This window comes from Chlorocebus sabaeus, chromosome 4 (genome assembly GCF_047675955.1).
Source record: "Chlorocebus sabaeus isolate Y175 chromosome 4, mChlSab1.0.hap1, whole genome shotgun sequence".
In the NCBI taxonomy this organism is placed as follows: domain Eukaryota; kingdom Metazoa; phylum Chordata; class Mammalia; order Primates; family Cercopithecidae; genus Chlorocebus; species Chlorocebus sabaeus.
The window spans coordinates 65,642,043-65,662,821 of NC_132907.1; the positions used below are offsets into that span (position 1 = coordinate 65,642,043).

At 33.1% G+C, this 20,779-nt stretch overlaps 1 pseudogene; it reads right to left on the minus strand.

The window, feature by feature from the left end:
• Positions 1-20,324, minus strand: part of LOC103215075 (succinate--CoA ligase [GDP-forming] subunit beta, mitochondrial-like) — a 91,169-nt pseudogene extending 70,845 nt beyond the window's left edge.
• Between the last annotated feature and the right edge of the window lie 455 nt (positions 20,325-20,779).

A 20,779-nucleotide genomic window follows, 5' to 3' on the forward strand; every position in this document is an offset into this window, starting at 1 on the left:
ATAAAACCATCAGATCTCATGAAAACTCACTCACTATCATGAGGACAGCATTGGGGAACCGCCCCCCGATTCAATTACCTCCCACTGTGTCCCTCCCAGAACACATGGGGATTTTGAAATTATAATTCAAGATGAGATTTGATGGGGACACAAAACCAAACCATATCACCAGGTTTGATAACTTTTGCATTGTCAATTTAGTAAAAAATATGATGTCCCTGGGATAAAAACATTAAGCAAAATTAATTAAAATATAATAAATTTTATTACCGTATAAGTGATAAGCAAGTTAGAAATTCTAAGACAGTTTTCTGAACATTTCTTATCCAAGTAATATTCTGTATGCAATTTATCTAATGAACTGTCATTTCTTCTTTCTGTCATCACCCCTGCCAAGCCATGTTGCAAACCACTGACTTACTAAATTTTCTAAAGACTACCTCTGACTATATGGCTATCTTCTCAGAAAACTTCCTTGGTACCATATTGCTTGTAAAATAAATTCAGATTCTTCAGTGATTCCAAAATATTCATGATTTAGTCTTTCCCTGTACTTGTAGCCTACCTCTCACTATTCCCATATAAATATGCCACACAGGCATCATACTGGTCTTTTCATTAGAGTCTTAAGAATATTTAGGTTTTCTATTGAGGATACTTTTTAAAAAGAGTTGTATCAAAATGGATAATTGATATTTTAAATATTCACACTGAAGAATCTTCACCAAATTAGGTAATATGCAATTCTTAGATATAATTTCTGTAGTAATTGTTGGTAAAAGACCTTACCTCTTATGCACAAAGTCACTGTGCTCATTACTAAGAATATAGCAGGAAATATGACCCACAGATTCTTGCTCCTGTGATCTTCATTCTAGCAGGTAACACCTAAATTACGTATTCAATTGCACAGCTTGTGACACTCACAATATGTTTAATAAATGAATGGTCATGCATAAATTGTTACCGATCTGTGCTGAAATAAGTACAGAAATTGAGAAGAAAATCTTAGAGCAATGTGATATTGTCTCTGTAGCCAAGTATGTGATAAGTGGACTGATTTCATTAAAAGTTGGGGTGCTGTTAAATTTGCATGGTACTCCACGTGTGGGGTAAACTGTGTGTTATTATCAAACTGTGGGGGCTGGGGAGTCTAATTTTGGCCACAGATAATTTAAAGAGTAATGATAGAACAAAATATTTCTTTAAAATTCTGTTAAGTGCAATAAATATGAACCACAGATATATTGAAGTATGTAACCTTCCGATATTTTTGCATATTTGTGAGCTGAAGTTTCATGAAGAAATATCACCTAAAATACTAAGAACAAACATAAATTAACTAAATTATTGAGTTTGGGAATCATGGGATGAAGAAGTTTCTGAATAGAAAAGGAGTGTATGTCAAAGCATCTCTCTAAATATTATACCTCTAAAGGAGTTTTGATGGAAAAATTGACAGCTGCTTATTATTATTTTTCTCTCTGGGTTCTGAACTTCACATTGATCAAGCTCACAGCCCATTATCTTTTTATCTTAGTTATTGTAAGCCTTATTTTTTGAGTCACAAATAAGCATATTTTATGCTATGCCTTAGCCGACACCTTGGAAGATAATAATGAGGAAAGGTATGTTTTACTGAGTATAAGAAAAAAGCATTTGTGTCTGGAATATGGAAACATAAATCATTCTCTGCTGAAGAAAGAATTTGATAGAACAGTCTTCCAAGATGTTATGGCTGTGGGAGTAAAATTAAAAATCTTGCTTGATTAAACTCTGCACTGGTTTTCTTTGAATTATCCTAGAGAATTCATCTAGTCCTTGGAGGAGGGTAGTACATTTAAAAAGATGTATATTGAAGAAGATTTACTTCATTCATTTAACATAATCCTCATCCTAGTTGCTGTAGTAACACCTATATTTAGAGATGAATAAATAAGAAAGTATTTTACACCTTATATTCTTTATACCTGCTCCTTTTTCTTTTAAAACAAATTTTTTTTTTGAAATTGCTTATTTTTTCATGCTGGGTTTGGGTGGTACATTTTGGCCAACATTATTTTTTATCTTAACTTATAATTTGATAATGTGCATATCTTGCAGTAAACTTTAAATCAACTATGCATAGCTTTTTAAATAACATTTTATATTTAAAAAAGTGATAATGGCAATTCATGTGAAGATTGTAAAAATCATAGAAAATCTATATATCAAACAAAAATCAATAAATATTAATTTTGTTTTTAACAATTTTTTTTCATTTTTAATGGCTGAGCTAAAGTGTGAAAACAAAATTTATATTGATGTTGATCAACACGTCTTTTGATTATTTAAAAAATCCATTATGACAGAAGAATGCGTTTTTGCATTCTTAATCCCTGATTGTTAATTGTCTTAAAAATAATTTTGTTATTTAAAATTGTGGATGAACAATGGAACCAAATTAAACTTAATGGAAAATATTGCAACTTTGTTTTTCTAAAAAATACAATTAGTTTTTCAGCAAAGTTAATTTTAAGGAGTATCAATGGAAAAGAACTTCTCTCCTTAAGTGGCAGACCCAGCTGAGTTATTAGGTGTAGATTTTCAATACCGCAGCTAGGGAAAAAGGGAAAAAATAATGAATCCTACGCATGTGCATTCTGATGTTCCCTAAGAGATGGGGAATTTAATTATGCTGATCTAATTATATACAAATCTACTTTGTCTGATTTGATTACAAGAGAATCTAGGTTTTGTGTAAGGTTACTGCTGAATCGGGACTACTTTAATTTCTGCCAAATCTAGTTTGCTTGCTCTTTTCATGACTAAAATTATGTAGCTCATAGCTACAACAAAATTAACATTTTGTTACACAGGGTATTTATCTGTGTAATTCCTCTATCCAAAAAAGCAATAAAATATAATTTAAAAACGTAAAGGAATGACTGGAATGAGCACAAATAGTACTAAATTCATAGAGGGCAAAATAAGAACTTGTAGGTTTTACAGATACGAAAAATGTATTAGCTATTTCAAATGTAAATAACTTCCTAGTAACTCTATGTATATTTACATCATTTATAGACCCAGTGAGACATTTATAACTTAGAGAAAAGTTATATTGTTATCACAAATAAGTGATGGTAGATTGGAAAAGATAAACACCATGGCTTGCAAAGAAGGAATAATACCTCCAGATCCTTAGAATTTATTTTCAGCCTAGGGATACAGAGGCTTATTTGTTGGTCTCAACTCACGGTTTCTTGAGTTGCTGTCTACTTTCTCTTGTGAGAAAGTGAAACCAGGGAAAACATCTTCAGACTGTAAAACTTGCTCAAGGAAACAATTGCTGAAGTTGATTTAATAAGGGTCTGGATAAGTCCTTAGCATATGTGCTACTTTGGCTTTCAAGAATGGGGCAAAATGGATGGGCTCAGCACATTCTTTTCATAGCACCACATGAGTATAATTGATTGCCTCACATAGCTGCGATACCTTTTCTGAGAAGGCTAAGTAGCCTTGTAGAAATAGTGACTTATCAACATCATATAATACTGTCTTAGAAAAATAAGTTGACTTTTTTTTTAACTAAAAGTGATTATTTTTTTCCACCTTTAGCTGACAGATTTTAATTTGTTTCTCTAATACCTTAGGAAATTATTCTCAAAACAAGCAAATGCAAACCAACAAACAAAAACTGGCATAGAACATAATATTATGGACACCTGGTACTACAAGGAGTAATTAATACTTAAAATAACTGGCATTAATACTCTAAGAAGAAGTATAGTATCATTAATGTAAAATATTAAATAAAATGAAAGCAAAATGGAAGGATGTAAGGAATGAAAGAAAGAAGAAAAGAAAGATAGAAAGAAAGAAGGAAATAGAAAGAAAGAAAAAGAAAGAAAGAAAGAAAGAAAGAAAGAAAGAAAGAAAGAAAGAAAGAAAGAAAGAAAGAAAGAGAAATAGAAAGAATCTCTACAATCCAGAAAAAAAGTCATGCAGTGTTTAACTATCATAAATATACATGAACATTATTAAAGAAAATTCCAAACTTCACAATTAACTCTCCACACTAAACAATTCACCAGTGCACAAGTGTAGAAATATACATGTAATTAGGCATTTCATCTGACAAACAGGAAAGCAAAGACTGCACAGAACATGTTAGAGAACTAGAAATAAAAATTAAATTGTATAAAATGTCTTCCCAACTGAAAAAAGCTTCTCTCTTTCTGTGTGTGTGTGTGTGTGTGTGTGTGTGTGTGTGTGTAAGTTATAAACAGTGGAACAATTAAAATAATACTAATTAAATATACCAATTAATTAATAAATTGATATTTATTGAATCATATGACTAGAGCTAACAAAATTAGAAAATTTCAGAAAACAACTACCTATAGTAATTCTTTTATTGGTAATACATTTTTTCTTATTTAATTTTTAAAGAAGGATTTTTTTCAAAGGAATATTCTTTTAAAATTAATAGCCTCTGGAAAGAACCCACCGAGAGAATATAACTTTGTTTTGAATAGATGTATCTAAGGCTGTTCATGAAATATTAGGTAAAGCAAATAAACTCTGAGGACATTTCAAACTCTGAGTTTCAATGATTGTAGGAAAGTGTTAGATAACCTGACATTTAGCAAACTTAAATATTTTACATTTACATATATTACATAGTTATGTCTGCTATGTAACTAATTTCAATTAAAAAGTTATAATAATTTTGAATAGTATGTCAATAAAATTGGGTAGTATATCAGACTAGACTCATATGACATTGTTAATAAATAGAAAAATATAACATGTAATAAATAATGAATGGTTCTTAAACTTAATACTGTTGCATTTATGACATTCATGCATACCACACCCTTCCATTAGTAACTCGTAAGAACTAAGGACTTATCCGTTACCTTCAGGAAAACATAGCTAAAGGGAGAAGGAACAAATCATTGTGAATAAGTGATTCAGTCCACCATAGAGACCATCTTGTGCTAAAATAAGGTAAAAAGGAAGAAAGAAAGAAAGAAACACTCAACATCTCTTTGCCCTTGAAACACTGGGTTTATTTGGCTACAAAACAAAACAAAACAAAACAAAACAAAAATTACATTCAAGCGTTCATTTCAAGTTTGGAGCTACACAAACCAAAGTAGTTAAACGACATTCTTTTTCAAGTCATTTAAAATGAAAACTCATTAAGAATCATTCAAAATAAATGTAGAGTGCTGCAATCTATTACACACAAAAAAGTTATTTTCATGCTATGAGTTTAAATTTGTCTGAAGTTGAGCTTTATTGTTCAAGTGATATATTTAGACTTGAAATAAGTAGAAAGCCAAAGGTGGTTTGGAGCCATTTCTCTTACATAAAATTTTTGAGCTATTGCTATTTATAGGAAGTGATAATAATACTTAAATTTTGTAAAGCACTCTGCTAAGTGCTTTGCTTTCACTGTGTAATTTACCCCTCACAGTAATTTTACAAGGTAGGACTATCTCCTGAGTAGGTGTCTAAAATAGGAAAAATGTGATCTTAGAGAGGCTCTGTAACTGGACCAAAAGAATTTCATTCTGAATTCCCACCTTTTAAATATTACATTATATGATGTTATTATATGTCAAGTTTTTTGGAAATGTCAAGCACACTGCTTTCAAGGATGAATCCAGTTTTAATAAAAAGCTCATGGATGAAGTAAAATTTTTAAAAGAAAACTTGTAAGATCCAGAAAACACTTGGAAGATTCCAAACTGAGGGAATTTTTATTTTATCGAGTCCAAAGTAGCAATATAGAAATCACAAAGGCAAAATTATCCAATACAACCACACAAACTACTCATTTTGTAATAAAACCTGCTAAATCACAAAGTTATCTAACACTTTCCTACAACCACTGAAACTCAGAGTTTGGAATGTCCTCAGAGTTTACTTGCTTTACCTAACATTTGATGAATAGCCTTAGATACATCTATTTAAAACAAAGTTATATTCTCTGTGTTTCCCATGGTGAACAGCATGAAATGATGCAATTTAGCGGCTTATTCACTATTTGTGTGCTTCTGGAAGAGCAGACACCATGAAGAAGGCAACGGTAAATGACACTTTGTTAGTATATGAGCATTAAGAAGACAAACTCACTTTGACAGCTGTTACACTATTCTCTGGCTCAATAGAACCCTACTTTGGAAGAATACAGATGGCATTGAAGTGCATGAGAAAAGTATTTATCTGGTTCGTACTCTAAAAAATCATTTTTATGTTAGCATTTCAGATAAATTGTGATATGAATTTTTTCAATTTCTTAAGATAATCTCTAAATTTTTGTGGAAATATTAGTGGATAAGACAAAGATGATTCAAAGTAAATATTGGTTCTCATGCTTTGTTTGCCAATATTGAATTTGAAGCACATATGTAAATGTGACATTCAAAAGTTTTTTTTTTTCCCAGATCGAGAATATTTCTCTATAAAACTACACTGAATACTATTCAAATTCCTATATCAGTAATCTTGCATTATGTGGATTTTTAAAAAGTACATTGAAATACTCAAGGCAGCATCAGTTACAACAATAAATAAAATAAGTTGCGAAATTTTCAATGATCAAATCTCTCTCCTTAGCAATAGTTATACTCTATATATAGTTAACAGCAGTAATTATATTTTAGAACCGAAGCTTTATAACAATGGGAAATTTAGAAGTCTTAGGAAAAGTCTCACACTGAACAGGCTTTTGGGAACATGTCATTTTATTTTCATTCACTAAATCTTTGCTTTTACCTAAAAAGCAATTTTTTGAGAACACAAAATGAACAAAAGCAAAGTGCTGTGTTTGAAATTCATGAATAAGGTAACAATGCTTCCTCTCTTGAGGTAATACTTTCCTTTGTTATTTCTATTGCTTGGTTACATTCTGCTAGTAGGAATTTGAGTAATAATTTGATGATAATTCCTCAAGGTGAGAGGATTTATTTCACTGCTCACACAGGAGAAGATCTGTTAACACAATAGGTATCTGGAGTACTCTCATTGAAGCAATTCTTTACATGTTTCTAGTTTATCTTCATACAGAGTCAGATTATATTAGACAACATTGGATAGTTTTTAAGTGACATGAGGAGGTTTTCTTTTTATTTCTGCAGTTATCAGGTGAGCATTTGAAGTACTTTCCTCTTGAGAAAACTCAGAAATTAGAAAGCACAATTGGTATGAAAGAATAACAAGAAAATTCTGATGAATTATCTATAACTTATATGACTATTGTATTTCTATTTTGATTATTCTTCTCATGAAAGATCAATTCTGTAAATAATAGAATGTGCTATACAATTTTTAGCAAAAATGATAGAATAATATACATAAACCTCACTTCTCCCTAACTCTCCTTTGATCACTGCATTAGCCTGTTTGCAATACTGTTGAGATATACCTGAGGCTGGGTAATATGTAAAAGAATGAGATTTATTTGGCTTATTGTTCTACAGGCTGTAAAACAAGCATGGCACATATATCTGTTCAACTTCTGTTGAGTGCCTTAGAAAGCTTTACAATCACGGTAGAAGACGAAGGGGGAGCCAGTGCATCGCATGGCAAGAGAGAGAGGGAGGAGATGCCAGAATCTTCTGAACAACTAGATCTAACGTTAGTAGAGTCTCTCTGTGGGGACTCTGCTCCTGCAGTGGGTTTTTGCCTTGGCACCCAGACTTTCTGATATATCCTCTGAAATTTAGGTGAAAGTTGCCAAGCTCCCTTCACTCTTGCATTCTGCATACCTGCAGGTTTTACATCACACAAAAGCCACCAAGACTTATGGCTTGCACACCCTGAAGCAGTGGCCTGAGCTGTAGGCCCTTTGAGTCACAACTGGAACTGGAGTAGCAGGGATGCAGGGAGCAGTGTCCTGAGGCCACACAGGGCAGCAGGGCCCTAGGCCTGTCCCTAAAGCCTATTCTTTTTTTCTAGGCTTTTGGGCCTATGGTGAAAGGGACTGCCTTACTGATTTCTAAAATGTCTTTGAGGCTTTTTTCCCATTATCTCAGCTATTAGCATTTGGCTCTTTTCCAGTCATACTAATCTCTGTAGAAAGTGGTTGCCCCACATGCCACTTGAATTTCCCTCCTGAAAATGATTTTTCGTTCTCTATCACATGACCAATTGTGACTTATCCAAAGTCCTGTACTCTGCTTTCTTTTTAATTAAGTTCCAACTTCTAGTCATTCCTTTGCTTTTGCATCTGATCACAGATCGTTAAAATCAGGCACATCACCACTTGAACATTTTGCTACTTGGATATTTCTTTTGGTAGGTACTGTAGGTCATCACTCTTAAGTTCAAGCTTTCACAGAGTCCAGGAGCATGACACAATTCAGCCAAGTTATTTGCTAAAGCGTAACAAATGTTACCTTTGCTCTAATTCCCAATAACTTTGTCATTTCCATCTGAGACTTCATCAGCCTGGTCTTCACTGACCATATTTCCATTAGTATTTTGGTCACAATCACTTAACAAGTCTCAACAAGTTCTATACTTTTTCACATCTTCCTGTTGTCTTCTCTGAGACCTACAAACTCTTCCAAACTCTGCCTGTTCCCCATTACCAAAGATATTTCCACCAAAGATACTTGCATGTCTTCAGATATTTTTATAGAAATTCCCTACTCCTCGGTACCAATTTTCTATATTAGTTTGCTTGTACAGCTATTAAAAAATACCTGAGGCTGGGTAATTTATAAAGAAAAGAGGTTTATTTGGCTCATGGTTCTCCAGACTGTAAAAGCATGGCACCCACATCTGTAGAGCTTCTGTTGAGGCCCTCGGGAAGCTAACAATTATGGTGGAAGGTGAATGGAGAGTCAGTACATCAAATAGCAACAGTAGGAGCAAGAGAGAGATAGGAGGTGACAGACTGCTTTAAACAACCAGATCTCACTTGAACACAAAGAGTGAGAGAGCTCATTTATTCATGAGAGATCCACCCCCACGACCCAAACATCTCACTAGACCCACCTCCAACATTGGAGGTCACATTTCAACATGAGATTTGGAGTGGACAAAACATACAAAACATATTAAACACTTTTGAGAAAACAATTTCCATATATCAAAACAAGTAAAAGTAAAAAAAAAAAAAAAAAAGAAAAAGAGCAGAAAAAGGAATAAAGAATCTATCTTATCTAACTTGTTAAGAACATTTCAATCGGTGTTTAGAACTAAAAATTCCCACAGTCACTGAAAACCTAGCATATTCAAGACTGCTAAATTCTCAAATTAGCAATTTAACTATGGACCTTAAAATGGATCTTGCCTTTTTTTTTTATCCATAAAGTGTATGTACATTGTTAGAATCTTATCTACAGTACCTAGACCTGAATCAATATTCATATAAAAGAGAATTTCTACATGATTGGGAAAGTAAAGTCATACTAAATGGCTTAGTAATACCATGAGAGTTTTCTGAATTCTAAAATCATTATTTTAAGAATTCCGAAAACATTTTTAAGACCTAAGAAGAGTAGTAATTTTAGAGATAAACATAAACTTTAACTTTGAGATCTATGTCTGAGAGCATTTTACTTTAGTCGCCTTTCTGATAGCTCTTCAAACTAAATTTGATAGTTATATGCAACATTAGAAATATAATTTATAGAATGGTGAGATTCTGTTTTTGAAATATTAACCAATTCTTCTTAACACTGGATTTTCTGTTACTCTTGATTTTTCTCACTTTTCTACATTGGAACTGGCTTTATTCATTCCTCAGAAAAGGAGTGGTTCAATTGATCATATAGAAAATGTAAACTTTTATAGTTGGAACTTAGTGTAAGCCCTGTGAAAAGGGAATAAGTTCTGATGAAGATATCAGAGCTAGAAGAAAACATGATGCTATTTAAATTATCAAATCCTCAGGTTACCTGGTGGGCTTTTCTGTGTTGCAGATTAGTAACAAGTAGAATTAGGAGCCAGTAATACTGGTGAGTCCTTGAGAAAAGACTCTACGGGAGATAAATGGATAGACAGACAGACAGACAGATAGATAGCTAGATAGATAGATAGACAGATGTAGGAATTTTGAATATGAGGGAAATATTACTCCTAAATGGAGTGTGAAGTGTTGGCAAAGCCATAGAGTATAAAGGGCATATCATATCTCATGTCAATGATGAAATCAGACTCACCTGAGCATGACCTGGAGAATTAACATGTTGCCAGGACATTTAAATAGTAGGACACAAATCCTAAAGTGTCCTAAATAATCCCACGGAATATGGTGTGCTTTTTCAAAAATAGAAAGATAAAACTTGGGAACTACAGAGAACCCTGAAAGCAGTTAATTTTTAGCCAGATTGGAAAAAAAGTAAGAATGTGAGAAAATACAATAGTGACTTGCATACAGCTAGGGTAAGATATTAGAACAACTCAAAATGTCTCCAGAGATGCTATCACAGGTTGGAAGAGACATCGAAGATCATACAACTAGTCCTTAAGTTCTTTACATTATGTATCCCCAAGAACTTAGACTCAACCCCATTATGTGATGGTGGAGATCCAAACGTATTAACATTAACTTTTTACTGCTCAGAAGAAGGGGGACATAGATAGATCTTGTTTTGCATAAAATATTATGTATTCAGACTTATTTCCCCTGTACATATTATCTGAGAAACAACAATGTAATAATGTTCACCTTTAATCCCAAGCAAATTATTAATGAGTCTTTTTTTTTTTTTTTTTTTTTTTTGAGATGGAGTCTCCCTCTGTTGCCCAGGCTAGCGTGAAGTGGCACAATCTTGGCTCACTACAACCTCTGCCTCCCCTGGTTCAAGCGATTCTCCCCCTCAGCCTCCAGAGTAGCTGGGATTACAGGTGCCTGCCACCACACCCAGCTAATTTTTATATTTTTAGTAGAGACAGGGTTTCACCATGTTGGCCAGGCTGGTCTCAAACTCCTGACCTCAGGTGATCCAGCCACCTTGACCTCCCAAAGTGCTAGGATTACAGGCGTGAGACTCCACACCCAACCATGAATCATCTTTTATAAATGACATGTATTGTGTGAGTTCTGAACGTTTTATAAGGAGTTCATATTCAGTATTGTTTAAAAATAGTAATAGTGCTACAATATTTAAAAATTCTGAATTGTGTAATATCTATTTGTTGATAATTTGTGTATTGGAATAAACAAAAAGTTATTTAATTTAGGTAAACTAACAAAAGTAGTTCTTTTTTACTGCATAATCTGGTATATTCCCTATAAAAGTAAACTAAGAAATGCTATCAGATATATATGTATATGTGTGTATATATGTACATATAAAATACACACATATTTATATGTATATATGTACACACATATATGTATATAAAATACACACATATTTATATGTGTATATGTACACATATATATATCTGTTCTAATTCCTTGATTAAAAAGAGACTTCCATTCTATACTTACTAAGGAGAAGAAAATAGAAAAATGTGATTTGGATGAATGTCCCATATTTAATACTAAATGTGATAATCCTGGCACTAAAGAATGTACTGTTCCATTTGTTCCGTTGGTAATAATTTCTTTATATTAACTTATTTTGAATAAATGTAAAAGTAAAGAAAAGAAATAAGTTAAATTTAAATAGACGTTTTTGTTTTTGCCCATAGTTTGAATGGTGAAGCTCTCCGAGTCCATGCTAACAGGAAGGAGCAGATCTCTGGAACCTGAAGAAACTGGCACACAATAGAATCAATAAGAGGTCATAAATGAAGGTCATATATGTCTGTGAGCATATATATATACTCACAGACACATATATATACATATATACACACACTATATATATATGGAAAGCTGGTAGAATCTGGAAGTTATAGCTATTCAATAAATGTTTATTTTTCTTTTTTTTTTTTTGAGACAGTCTCACTCACTCTGTCTCCCAGGCTGGAGTGCAGTGGTGCCATCCCAGCTAACTGCACCCTCTGCCTCCCGGGTTCAAGTGATTATCCTGCCTCAACCTCCCAAGTATCTGGAAGTATAAGCATGTATCACCAGGCCTGGATAATTTTTGAATATTTAGTAGAGACGGGGTTTCCCCATGTTGGTGAGGCTGGTCTCAGACTCCTGACCTCAAGTGATTCCGCCCACCTCAGCCTCCCAAAGTGCCGGGATTACAGGCACGAGCCACCATGCATGCCCATCAGTAAATATTTCTTAAGCTTATTACTTAAGAAAACTTTGATAAATAAAACATTAAATTAGTTGTAGAGGCTTGTTTGCGTATAATAATCTACACATGCCACATTTCCATTTGGCGTTTCATAATATTCAATTTACATACAATTTTTAAATCTGATGGCTTTTATAATCGCACCATCTTTTATTTAATTTGATTGCAATCTGTGGCTGATGTAGAAGTCGATATTGTTTAGATGGGTAATTTACCTTACATAGCCAGATGAAAAATAATCAATTAGAGAGCAAAATAGGAAAAGCCACATTCAGTTAACAAGTCCACAGTACTGGCTTGTTTCACAAGACACTGTGCCAAGTCAGTAGCATCAAAAATCTAGATGCCTGAATAGCATGTAAGGATGGGGAAAAAGACAGGATAAAAGTGGAAACTGCTGGTCTCAGTGACTTGTGACTGTCACCCCGACTACTCAGGAGGTTGAGGCAAGAGGACTGCTTGAGCCCTAGAGTTAGAGATCAACCTGGGCAACATAGTGAGGCCCATCTCTAAGAAATTTTTTAAAAATAGCCAGAGAGGGTGGCAGGCACCTAAATTCTCAGCTACTCTGGAAGTGGAGACAGAAGGATTGCCTGAGACCAGGAGTTCAAGGCTGCAGTGAGTCATAATCATGACACTGCACTCCAGCCGGAACAACAGGTGAGGCACCATCTCAAAAAAGAAAAAAAAAAAAGTGGAACCAAAATGAGAACGTCCAAAGAATTGCCATAAACAAAACCAGGATGCACAAATATTTTAAGTTCATGTACCTAAAATTATGAGGATAATTATATTATACGTGTGTGTGTGTGTGTGTGTGTGTGTGTGTGTATTTAGAGAGAGAGAGAGAGACAGAGAGTCTATGCCTGTAGTAATATCGTAATGAACAATCTTCACTTAGAAAGCAGCTTTGGTGCAGACCAATTGGCAATTGATTCGAATATTCCTACTGCAACAGAATGTGCTCTTTGTTTGAAGAGCCTCATTAAAACAAAGTCTCAGTGTTATAACATTACAGTGTAACTGTAATACTTACGTTTTCTTACAATAATGGTATTTGAAGTACACGCTAGGAAGAATCAATCTTAATAAAGAGGGATCTAGACTATATTATATGTTATGTGTATGTTTATACTCCACATATTTATACATATTGTACAGATCTGTACATTTTTATATATATCTCACACAAAAAATACATGTATACACACATATATACGTGTGTGTGTGTGTGTGTATGTATATGAGAGAGGAGAGAGAGAAAGAGAAAAGGAAAGAAAAGGAAAGATTTTAAGGAACCCGGGACTCGCATGTCTTAATTCCATAGGGAAGACCAGCAGACTAGAAATTCAGGTTGGAGTTGATACTGCAGTCTTGAGAGAAAAATTCACAAAGCAGGCCAGGCAAACTAGAAACCCAGGCGGAGTTTGTATATTACAGTCCTGCTTCAGGAAACTTCTGTATCTATTCTGAAAGTTTGCAAAGGATTGCATGAGACTTACCAAATCAACTGGACACCAAAGTTTGGCCAAGATAACACATAAAATTACCCATTACAAAGACCAAATGAAGGTAGGAACAGTTACACTCAGCATGACCCCGAAAAATCCTCTTAAAAATAGAGTTCCAATCTTTTTGAGTATTTAGGGGCTGGATTGTCTCGGGCTATTTAAGGACTGGATTGTCCTGGGCTGATGGAAATATTGCTAATCAACTGAGATTTTAGTGCAGATGAAATAGATAGTAATGTATCTTTGCCATACTACAATAGCATTTTGTGCTTCTTACACTGGATTTGCATATCTCTTTATATGGAATTGTTCCAATATATGTCGTTGTCCACTCATGACATGTCTGACCTTTGTAAAATCCCAGAATGCAGCCTATTGACCTAATGTTACAATGTGCCCAGACTTGATACATTTAGATTATTCAGTTTTTTCAACATATCAATTTTTTCCATTATTGATTTAATGATACAAATTATCTGTAATGTGTCAAGTGTCATGTTCCATGATTAAATATGCAAATGTAATAACGCAAAGTTGGTAGATGAACTACAATACCAAATATCTATATTTTAAAACCCTGAGGGACTGTACTGAAAGCAATTACATAATATAAATCTAAAATTTAAAAAATGCACAAAAATTATAATTATCACAGTTCTATCCTTAAATATAAGAAAGGTGAGTTCTATAAACTACTGTGATCTACAGAAAACTCATAGATTGAGACATGATTAAAATTATATTAGCACGTATTTCAGTCAAACAAAATTACATGAAACTTATGTATGTGAACCTACTGATAGGTTGATCAATTATACTTCCTTAGGTTTATAATTTCACTTAAAATCCATCTAAAAAAATCATATAAAACATTGACATGTGGATGTGCATCTTAAAGAAAAAAGTGATCATAGTATATTTCTAATGCCTCTGAGGAAGGTATTGGCACTTAAAGTTGGTTTTAATTTTTTTTTTTTTTTTTTTTTTTTTTTTGAGATGGAATCTCGCTCTGTCGCCCAGGCTGGAGTGCCGTGGCACGATCTCAGCTCGCTGCAAGCTCCGCCTCCCGGTTTCACACCATTCTCCTGCCTCAGTCTCCCAAGTAGCTGGGACTACAGGCGCCCGCCACCTCGCCTGGCTAGTTTTTTGTATTTTTTAGTAGAGACGGGGTTTCACCGGTTAGCCAGGTTGGTCTCGATCTCCTGACCTTGTGATCCGCCCGACTCGGCCTCCCAAAGTGCTGGGATTACAGGCTTGAGCCACTGCGCCCAGCCGGTTTTAAATATTTTATAGTGAATGTCTAGAGCTATGGAATAATCTTTGTCAATCTAGATGTGATTGATTGAGGTTGAGTTTGGAAAGTTTCAGGTAGTTCACGGCACATGTATTTCAACACCATTTTTCCAAGTCATTGGATACCTAGCTTGCATTTTCTGTATTTTCAGCGGTAATATTGGCTCAGCCTTGAGAGTTATGACTGTAAGTTGGTATTATATAATAGAATAACAATTTTAATTATTTAATATTTTTAAATACAACCCATATTACATTTATCCAAACAAAATTTTTATAATTAAATATTTTTGAACATTTTGACTCTTAAAAATGTCTTTCAAATGTTTATTTTTTTAAATTTTAAACTATTTGTAATTTGTATTATACTTTTTAAAAATCTTTAAATTGTTTTTAGCATGAGGTATTACAGAGTCATTCACTCAGTTATTAGAATAGTTTTTATGTTATCAGTTAATATTTTAAAAACAAAAATAAAGAACAACTCAGTGTGATGTTCCAGTATGTGCTAATAGAAATATACACGTCACAATAGTACCCCCATTTTCTTCCCTAAAAATATTTGCATTACTATGTGCAAATTTATGAAGACAACAATTCCCGTTCGCTTAAAATAACGGATGTTGAAATAAATCACAGAGGCAATGACAAGAATGTGTTGCTGTCGCTGAAGTGAAATTCCCCATATGACACTCCCAGGTGGTATGGGCAAGCAGACCCTCTAACACCTGCCTCAAATATAAATAAAATATGTACACAATAATGTCCATGCTAAGCAGTGTAAATATCACGTCTAACTAATTCAGCTCCTCAAAATTAATGCCTTACAATTGACCTTTAAGCCCAGTGGTCCGATGGGAAGAAAATGCTAATTAATTATTTGATTCTTGTATGAAGTGTTATAACACTGGCAACTATTCACTTATTTTGAATACCCAGCCTAGATTGAAATGGTAATCCCTGTGGGTAAGGTAAAAATAAATACTAAAATTAATAAAACTACAGTAGAACCATGTGCAGTTTGGCATCCCGTGATAGAATATCAGTGAATATCAATACAGTTGGGCAGTCGAATAATCTCTTAGTGTAAATGTGTTATACACTTGTGAAAAAGAATACTTCCAATGTTCTGGACATTGCTAGGTAATTCTACTCACTCTGTCTTTTGATTCTTGTCACGTATCTTTAAATCTCTTCCAATTTGGGTACAATTTTCCCAGAGATGAAGACTAAGATTCTTGTTCCTCGTATATTCTGAAACTCCATCTCAGATACTATGACTAGATTCAGGCAACAATTTATCTGCCTGAATAAGATGAAAGGGCTTTTCAAAACCCCTTCAACCAATTTTAACCACCACTGTAAACTTCTGCATGATGGCAGGTATTTTGGAGTTGTTGCAAACTTACTCTGATCCAACTATTAATTCTAATTTTTAATCCCCTGTTTTTCCTTTTACCTGATCCCCTAAAACTACCTTATTTTCTGACCATTTCTGGGGCCTGTTGGCCTGCTTATCTAGTTTCAATCTAATTTGTCAATCCCTAACATAATTAATTGAGTAATTCATTCACTCAGCACATATTTCTTAAGGACCTACCATGTGGAAGTGTACACATAAATATCAATTCTTGTAATTATCTGTTATTCCATCTATCCTCCTTCTATCCATCATTTATCTGGCATCTGTCTATTGATCTACCTTTCTAAATACCTATCATCTTCTAATACTTTCAAGTTATGAAACATGTAGTTCTTTTTCATTTTGTATCGAAAGATGGCATCTACTGGTGATATTTAAAATTACTACTGAAGTAAATGAAATTCAAAGAAGTTTCTATTTTATGACAACTGAAAGTAAGTATGGAAACAAGAAATCCTGCAAAAAAAATCAAGGCTAATTATGACATAAGGAGACTTTGGTCAGACTGAAAGTAAAGTGTCTTTCGTGCTTTACATTTAATTTACAAGTATACCCTCTTTGTTAATACAAGGCGTTACAATAATCATGATATCTTGCTTCCTAGAAACACCAGCTTTTCTCTTCCCATAGTTCTCTGCACATCTTTGTCTTTTAAATAATTGATTATGTCTAGATAAGTCTTATAAAAATAATACGGAAAAACACACAGAAAAACATAGAATATTTTCCTACCTTTATATAATGTCTGGCCTTTACTATTATTTGCTTCCTGAATCAAATGGGTGATATTCATGCATGAAAACAAAAATAGGAATGACAAAAACCCCAACTCACAGGACTAATGACACAATCACATAATTGGAAAATGAAAGTAAAATATAGTTTTTGAGAAATTTCAGGGAGAATAACAAGGAGAATTTTAAATTTATAAAAGAGGTTTAGCATGAATGAAACTATAATAAAAATTTGAGAGGCTGAATTATTAGAGGCCCACAAAACAAAAAGAGCAAAAGAATATTTGAGAATATTTGGCAAGAGTACGTGAAGTTTGGTGTGGTTGGAAATATGTGTTGTTCAAGATTGAATGAGGGTTAAAGGTAAAGTGAGAGTCTTATTCAGTCAATTGAGAAAAACTTACAGTTAGAAAAATTCTGTTTGTACATAGGCCAATATAGCAAAAAGAGGTGGAAAATCAGCAGTATTTGGGATAATATATAAGTTATATTATTTGTTTCATTATTAACTGACTACTCACAGAGTGTCACCAGAAGATTTAAAAGTAAAGAATAGAGACGACAATTTAGAAATTTTCATAAAAATACAAGGTTAAATTCCATACCAATCAACTGGAAACTTACATCTGGAATCTAGAAGAATGATCAAAGTCGGAAATAAATATTGGGGAGTTATTAGAATATACACAACAAATTATCTTTGATATGAAAAAGAAAAAATTAAATAGTAGCTAGAAAAGTATAAGGACTCAACTTGGGGTCATGACTGTCATTATTTTTGCTTTGAAGGAAATTGGACAGTGAATAAAACTATGAAGTAAGGAAGCAGAAAAACTGAAAGAAACGAGTGGCAGAAATCAATGGAAAGATTTTTCTACCTTTCTTCTTAATGTTAATAATCATTAAATCAGTTATAAAAACAGACACTTGCTTTATTAAACTATATTTTTATTGTGGCAAAATACATACAGCATAACATTTGTTATTTTAATATTTTTATATGTACAATTTACTGCCATGAATTTCATTCACAATGTTGTACAACCACCACCACTATCTAGTTCCAAAATTTGTTATCAACCCAAACAGAAATCCTCTACTGTACTCATTAGGCAACAACTTCCCAATTCCCTTTAACCCCAGCCCTTGATAACTTCTAGTCTATATTATGTCTCTATGAATTTTCCTATTCTAGATATTTCACATACATGTTCATTCATCTAAAATGTATGCTTCCTTATGTCTGGTTGATTTCGCTTAGTATATCGTTTTCAAGGTTCAACCATGTTTTAGCATCAATACTTCATTCCTTCTGATGATTGAATAATATTCCATTGTAATATATACCCCATTTTATTTATTCATCTATTTATAGATGCTTGTATTATTGCTACCTTTTAACTATTGTGAATTATACTGCTAAAATATTGGTATGCATATATTTGTTTGATTCCCTAATTTTAATTCTTTCAGATATACATCTAGGAGGGAAATTGCCAGTCATATAGTAATCCTATGTCTAATTTTTGGAGAAACCACCAAACATTTCTACAGCAGCTAAATCATTTCACATTTCCACCTACAATATATAAAAGTTCCAATTTCCCTGCATCCTTGCTAATATTTCTTATTTTTCATCTTCCTGATTATAGCCATCACAAAATTTTTGAAGTGGTGTGATTTTTGTTTACATGTTTTCTATTTTCTATTTCTTGAGCATTCTTTTCATGTGCCCATTGACCATAAATCAATCTTTGTTGGTTTGTTTGTTTGTTTTGTTTTTGAGAGGTAGTCTTACTCTGTTGCTTGGGCTGGAGTGCTGTGGTGCCATCTTGGCTCACTGCAACTTCTGCCTCCCAGGTTCAAGTGATTCTCCTGTCTCAGCCTCCTGAGTAGCTGGGATTAGAGCACCTTCCATTATGCCTGGCTAACTTTTTGTATTTTTAGTAGAGATGAGATTCCATCACGTTGGCCAGGCTGGTCTCGAATTCCTGACCTCGTGATTTGTCCACCTCGGCCTCCCAAAGCACAGGGATTACAGGCATGAGCCACTGCACCTGGCCCATTAATCAATCTCATGTGGAGAAATGTCTATAGAAGTCCTTCGTTTGTTTTGTTGATTAGGTTCTTTGTCTTGTTGAGTTGTAGAAATCCTTCACAAATTCTGGATATTAACTTCTTGTCATATATTTAGTTTACAAATATTCTTTCCCTTTATGTGGGTTGTTTTTACTTTCTTTATAGTGTCCTTGATACACAAGTTTTTTTTTTTTAATTTAATAAAGTCCAATATACCAATTTTATCTTTTGTTGCTTATATTTTTAGTATTACATTTTAAAACTATTGCCAAATCCACTGCCATGCAGATTTGTCCTCATTTTTTAAAGATGTTTGTAATATTGATACTTAAATTTAGGTGCTCTATCTGTTTTGACTTAACTTTCTTTATGTGGTATAAGGTAAGGGATTGACTTCAATAATTTACATGAAAATATCCCATTTTACGAGCACCATTTGTGGAAGAGACTGTACTTTCCACATTGAATGGTAAAGTCATGTATTGAAGTCTCCAACTGTTATTGTAGAATTATTTATTTTCCATTTTAATTTTTTCAATTTTTGCTTTATAAATTTTGCCAAACAGTATATATATATATACTGTTTGGCATGTATACCTTTAACATTATTTTATATTGAAACTTTCAACAATATATATTTTTTTCTTTTGGAAACATATTTTATTGGAAATTTATTTTATCTGATATTAATATAGTCATTCCAAGTCTTTTGTGGTAACTCTTAATATAGAATATATTTTTTCATTATTTTACTTAAAACTTTGTTGTGTCTTTGTATCTAAAGTGATTCTTTCATACACAGCAGATAAATGAATAATGTTTTATTTTTCATACATTCTGCCACTCTCTTAACAACCTTATAAAAGTTACCTCTTTTTGAATTATATACCTATTATATATATTTTCAGTTATCATTTTATGTGTGTGTCTTTTAAATCGCATAGGAAAACTATGAAAAGTTACCAACAAAAATACAACAAGGTTGGCTTTTTTACTTACCTGCATAGCTACCTACACCAATGTTCTTAATTTCCTCATATCCTTTTATTTCAACTAGATGAATTCCCTTTAGCATTTGTTGTAAGGTAAGTCTATTAGTAACAAGTTCCCTTAGCAATTTTTTTCTTTTTTTAATACTTGAAGGACAATTTTGCTGTATGTAGAATTCTAGGTTGACAGTTTTGTTACCCCAAACCCTAGACTATTTACAGTGTTTTATATCAACCCACTGCCTCTGTCCTCCATTGTTTCCAATAATAAATCTGCTGCTAATTATATCAAAAATATTTTGTGACTTACTTCTCTCATGTTGTTTTTAAGTTTTTTCTGTGTTTAGCTTTCAACGATTTGACTATATTTTGCCTGAAATTTGCTGAACATTTTTAACGTGTAGTTTCATGTTCTTCATTAAATTTGGGAAATTGTCAGCCATTATTTCTTAAAATAGTCTTTCCATCTTATTTTCTCATAGTCTTCTTTCTGGGACTCCCATAATGAATACATTGGCCTTCTTTATAATGTTCCACAGGT